Source organism: Atta colombica, unplaced genomic scaffold, assembly GCF_001594045.1.
Source record: "Atta colombica isolate Treedump-2 unplaced genomic scaffold, Acol1.0 scaffold88, whole genome shotgun sequence".
In the NCBI taxonomy this organism is placed as follows: Eukaryota; Metazoa; Arthropoda; class Insecta; order Hymenoptera; family Formicidae; genus Atta; species Atta colombica.
In genome coordinates this window covers 696,007-702,823 of record NW_017259581.1, presented here as the reverse complement: position 1 = coordinate 702,823, position 6,817 = coordinate 696,007, and positions in this window count along the sequence as shown.

Here is a 6,817-nt window from a genome sequence, read left to right as displayed (position 1 = left end):
ATATACATAAATATACTTTTTTATTTAAATTTTCAGTGTGCTATAAAAACTATTTATTTAGACAAGAACATTGTATCTTATATTTTTAAACATAATTCTTATTGTATATGTGCTTATAATTTTTATAAGTGCTTATAATTTTTACAATAAAACTAATAAAGTTTATCATGAAGACATTTATTATTCTTTAGACAGTAATTCTCAATACTCGAAAAGTAATTATATTTTTAAATTTCAAAACAAATACATGCAAAAATGTTTAATTTCTTAATTTATATATTAAAAATACCTATCCTTTTTTAAATTTATATGTAAAAAAGATCAAATCAATTTCGGACATTTTATTAATTACCTATGATCGGTCATATAACTTCCGTTATATTCATGTTTACCTACTGAACATAAAGGCTTATTCAGAGCAGCGTGTATATTTAACGACATTTAGTAAGTAAACATAATATCAAGTATATTACCATGAGAGTGAAATGCTCACAACACAGTCTGTATGCTATCGCCATCTGATGTAAGATAGTGATAAACAACAATACATATATCGTATAGATAAAGATGAGAGATTGGATTTAAATGTCTGAACATTTTTTTTGTGCTAAGATTTATAAAATTTTAATCAAAAAGAAAAAGTGTAAAATTAGATTGCATGTTTTAAACTAGATCTCTTTAATGCTTTGTGTGTGTGTATATATAAGATATAATCATAAAGAACTTTATGAAAATTTATTTATTTATAACAAATTGTTAATTATTCATATTAAGCATCGAAAATCATTATTCAAATACAATATTAAACTGGATTAATATTTTCAGAAGAAATATTTCTTTCTTAGCGTATTAACTAATATTAAAAACGATCACAAAAGAAAGAAAAACTTCAAGTACAGTCTAATAGTTCTCTGAAAACCGGACATCATTTTAAAGCCATCGAGATTATTTCGCCGTCACATTGTTGAAGAAAGTCAAAGATCGTCGCGTCGGCCTTCTGATCGGCGGTATTATCGGACATTATCGGGCCATATGGAATTTGGGCTTGGAAACAGTCCCGTGCAGGAAATTGCTAACGACCTAAACGTTGGGGCGGTGCACTGGGACCGTAAGTCCCATGGCCCCAGTTATGATGGATGGACCTTGGCCTACTCTATAATTTGAAGGCGTTTTATATGTGGCCCTAACACGTACTCCCTCAATGACCCTCCATATGTCCCAATTGTCGTCCGGCGTAACCACGGGTCCGTAAATGGACATGACGGGCTTTTATCGCGGTTTCGAAACTAGCGAATTATTGGCGAAGAATAAGCTTTAATAGTATTAAATTATTATGCCCATGATTGTAATTCGCGATAACTCATTCAATATTATTTGCAGCGACATAAATTGCATTTCGAAGAATAAAAGAGCGAATTGTGGTATCCTTCTTTAAAAACGAGTACAGTATTACGTCCTTAATTCCATTATAATAAACTGTCCTATTTGGAAATTTCTCGTGAAATCTAAAAAAAAAAGATACCTATTTTGTTTATTTTCCCGTTATAATCTCGCTAATCTCAAATTCACGAATGAAAATTCGGGATAATTGTTACATGTTCGTACTTGCGTGAATAAATTACGCGATGCAAAACCACGGGGGAGGGAAGGGAGAGAGGGGGGTGGGGGAGAAAACAAAAACTTATAATTCGCAATTCGCGCCGCGAATTACATAGTTATTTAATAAATTGTTTTACATCTGCTCGCCAGCGTGCTAATTAGTACCGGCCGCTATTATGCAAATCTTATACGTGGCGTATAGGCATGGTTAAATGAATACCCAATTAAATTGCAAAGTGAGCGTTCCCAATTTTCCCTATATTTTGCCCTTTGGTACACTAATTAATTTCCACGGTCGAGCTCACTTTATTTACGCGCGACAAACCTCAAAATTGTGGCCGACCGTTCGGTATATTTACGCGAGCGGCCGCACGCGCGCGCAAAAATACTCTCCGCGCAAGTTACAGCACGCGTCAATTATAATGTACATTTCTCGAATTTCTGAGTAATAAGCAACAAAATTCATTGCAAAGAAAAAAATACGAAAGTTTAACTCTTAATAGAATAAAAATCAGTCACTAAGCTCAATGAAATATATGTTAAGTGTGTTAATCTTTTTACATGAGTAGAGAGTTGTAACAATTTTACTGTTTCTTTATATCTAAAGAAATATAATAGTTTAGATATCTTTTCTGCAGTACAATGCAATAAAATTTTCTAAAGAATGAAAGAATTCTTTGTATTTTTTTTAAGTTTTAAATTGAAAGATTTGATCTTTAAAGATTTCGTGCTGAAATAATTACGCACGCATGCTAGTTATCTGATACTAAGCAATCTCTTCCATTTTATTACCATTTTATTATCATCTTTTACACGGTAAGGTCAGGACACGTCTCCGAGCGTGACAAAAATTGCTCGAGTCAAAAAACAAAACATGACGAAGCGTTCTATCGTCGGTCAGTCCCGATACGCAAGAACGATCGGGGGTTGTTGGGCCACCCTTCCTCCCGGTAACGTGGAATTATTGTGGATAATATGTGGATAGTTAGTCCGCGATTAGTCTGTCCGGCGGATTGTATCCCTTTTCCCTTTCCATTCCCGCGGGCGGCCTGCCGTGATAAATGACCGAATCCTTTGGAGTTTTTAACCGCGAACCCCTCCCTCTCTCTCTCTCTCTCTCTCTCTCTCTCTCTCTCTCTCTCTCTTTCTTCGCAAACTCTCTCCGTCCACCTTTACACCGAAGGTCGTTGCTACGATTTTGCTGTAAATCATAGTAAACGTTGACTTAAATACCATGTGTAATTAGATATACTATACCCGCGATAACTTGCATTTCTTACGTCATCATCTCTGATCTTCACGATCTAACATTGAGAGATCTCTCTTTACGATGAAAAAGAATACAGTTAATCTTTTCGTATATCATTGTTTATACAAAAATTCTCATAAATTATTTTATGTATTTATTTGTATTATTGAAAATAATAAGAATAAGAATTTATACTATATTATTTTCATTAATTTTTATTGACTTATTTTATTTTACTTTATTTTCTATTTTCTTTTATATATGTAAATTAATATGTAAGTTAATATGAACTTTTTAGTGAAAATTTTTCATTAGTCCTTCAATCTTTTCTCCGTCATCGTTATATGAATAATATTTAGACTTAATTTTTTGGGGAGAACGTACCAATAAATGTCACAATAATGATATTTACGATGACTAGTTATCAAAATTAAAAGGACATTCCGTAACAGTTAAAAGAAAGCAGAAAAAGCGATCTTTGTCATTTTCGCTTTTTCTCCCTCCTTATAACATCGCTAATCCATTGGCTACTTACTCCGTAGTGACTTTCGGCGAGGGTGAGACCGATGAGTTTATGCGGGAGTTTCGATGTAGATTGCAACCCACGCCTAATTTTGAGACTCACCGTTGTTTATTGCCGAATCCTTTTAGCCTCGAATAGGGTGTTGGATAGTTTCATGTCTCCCTCCTTCTTACCACAAAAAAAAGGAGCACCGAAGATGCCGCTTGTTCGATATTAAAGAGGAAGCTGAAGAAGAAAAATCCGTTAATGTAAACGGTGCAAACCGCAATTTGATTCCAACACATTTAAAAATCATTGTAATCATTTGAAGAGATTAAATAAAAATATTTGATGTCTTCGAAACTTATATGAGATTTTCAGTATTTCTGTTATAATTATCAGAAAAATAAATCTTTTACACATCAAAAAAGTATCCTTTACATTTTTCCAACAAATAAATAAAAGCTAAGATATAACATAATATGTATAAAAAATAAAGTTTCCTTTATTTTACAGTTTACATTATATGTTTAGAATTTATGCTGTCCCAGAGATATATAAGTTTAATCATAAATTTTAGTGCGGTATTCTAAGGTTAATGCGATGCGAAATGACGAAGCTAGCCGCGAGGCATTCGACGAGATCGTTAGGGACACACCCGCGGAAAACACGGATGGGCAACACCGTGTGACTTGGCATTAAAATCGCATTTGCCGTTTTTCCGTTCCTTCGCTACATTTATTAAACAGTTAGTTCGACCCCAAAGCAAAGACGTTTAATATTTTCACGTTAATAAATTGTAAGAGTGAGATAACATTCAATTTTCCTGTTTACAGAAAATGGATCTGAAAGTAAACCTCACTTCAGAAAAGATGACAAATATGCATATGCTGAAAAAAATTGTGGTTGCAAATAGATGATTTTAATCATATCAATTAGGATTCTGGTTATCTCAACTAAATATTATATATTATTAGATTTAACCAGAAAAATTCTGATTTGTTTTTTTTTTTAATAATTCCAATTAATTCTTTTTTCAGTGTATTTTTATCTACTTTCAAAACATTTATTGGAATTAAATCTCACTCTAAAGAATAAAAATAAATCACTCTTGAAAAAGAGTGGCTCAATTTTCAATCTTTAAGAATAAGATTTTAGAATAATTCTTCAGAATCATGCCTGATTTACTTACACAGATTAGACACTGTGGAAAAAGAAGAGAATTTGAATTGACAAAATTAAAATTCGAACTTTTTAAATAATTCCTTAATACTTTATTGTAACTGCATCTCAATAAAATTAATAATATTAAATAAATTTAATAATAATGTTATTGAGATGCAATAAAGCATTAAGGAATTATTTAAAAAGTTTGAATTTTAATTTTGTCAATTCAAATTCTAATCTTTTTCCACAATGTCTGATCTGTGCGTAAGTAAATCAGATTCGGCTTTGATTCCAGGCGCAATAACAGTTAAGCATTTACAAAACGCTTAAACACGTTTACAACACGCTCGTTATTTGCGGCCTACACATCGCGAGCGGCGACCACCGATCACTGTCCGTTCGTCGTGCGTCCATTCGGAGTCGCCCGGCTCGTCGTCTCGGAGGAAAACGCCGAGTGCACATCGGTTCCTTCATTTCATCGATCTTTCCAATAAGAGTACACCTATAATTTGTAACGTGGCTCGGGTACCGGCCTAATGGAAAAATGCGTTCCGGCCAATTTTACGCGCAGCCGTCAGGCCAGGCTGTTGGCCGTAGTGCCGGTGCGGAGAAGAGTAGGAGGAAGAGAAAGAAAAAGAGCGAAATGAAAGAGGATGGGAGAGCATGGGAGAGAGACAGGAAGAAGGAAGAGAGAAAGAGAGAGACGAGCGGAAGAAGGAGCAAACGACGAAGAGGACTGAGCGAAGGCAGGAAGAAGCCTTTTGCAACTGCGCGAAAGGTGCACACACGCAAGCGATGGTGGTAGGATCGGGGGACAAGGGGGGTGGATACGGGTGGTGGATTTAAATGCGTTACAAAAGAAGTAAATCTGTAATAGGATTATAATGCCGAACCTCTTTCTCTCCTTCTCTTTATCATCTCTTCTCTCCTGTCGGAACGCGGGCGTGGCGCTTGTTGCGCGCTGGACTTCCTCGTCTCAGGGCACTTACAAGGTGGCCCTTCGAGTGGTTCGATTAAACGGCTGGGTCGCGTGGAGCTGGCGCGTATTACATCGCCGAAGCGTTCTCGCATGCTCTCGCATATCGCGGCTTTGATGTTAAGGCTCATTTCGATCGGTCAATTTTCAAACTATATTGCATATAACAGCTACTCTTATACGCCGGCAAATTATAAAATTAAATGAAAATAGATGAAAAGATAAGTAGAAATGAATTGTTATGAATGTCAGAAGAGGGATTTGACCAACGTTTAATATCTTCCATTTTACAAACGCATCATAGAACTATTATTTTACACACTGAGGAAAAAGTTGTTCATTTGATTAAATTAGTTCATTTGATTAATTTAGTTCGTCTTTATTTCTTTCAATAAATAATGTATGTATTTAAATATATTTATGACGATAAATCACACAATTCTCCAATGCTAGAAAAAATAAAAACAATTGAATAAATTTAATTAAATAAAGAATTTTCTCTCAGTGAATTCACTTGCATTTAATTCGGCAAAAAAACTTTGAATAAAAAACCTAGATAGGGATTAGAATCAATTCCGGATTTGAAAATCTAATTTATATGTTTGAAATACTTTCATGCAATATAAAACGGCCTACGCGTCCGCAAAGCGCTCAATCATACCGAACGAAGCTGATTAACGTGTGTCGGTTCAGTTTTCCAAAGACAATTATTTAACTTGCCAATATTGAACAGCGTTCAATTAGAGGCGAATCGAAATGAACACCGCGAATGATTTGAGCGCATGGTACGTGTGCGCCTGATACTACATCGGTTTTAAATCCCCATATAACACTGCAATCCGTAAATGAAAATCTGTCGGTGGTACCCCGAAATGGTTACGTGATGGGGATATCGCGTAACATTTGCTCGCCGCAGGGACATGGGTAAAGGCAGGCCGCGATATTTTTTCCACAAATACTTCGTTTTCAAATAATATAATGTGACTTTTCGTTGACTTTCGTTTCACCTCGGTTTGATTTGCCGTTGATTAAAATAACTTCTATGATTGTCATCTCTGTGGTTTTCGATTCCGGCTTTTTACATGAATTTCTGGCAGGCGGAAAAAATCTGCAATTGATTACTGAACCTTTTTTTGATAACACTTTTTTACAAGAAAATAGTAGTACGACAATAAAAATCTTATGAATCTTGATATGTACAATTATGCAAATGATATGAAAATCAACTAAATTTTCTTCTATTTCTTTAAAAAGAAATATCCAGTAACAATTTCATCTTAATAATTTTTGTTAGAGAAAGTAATAAAAGGAAGACAATTCACTG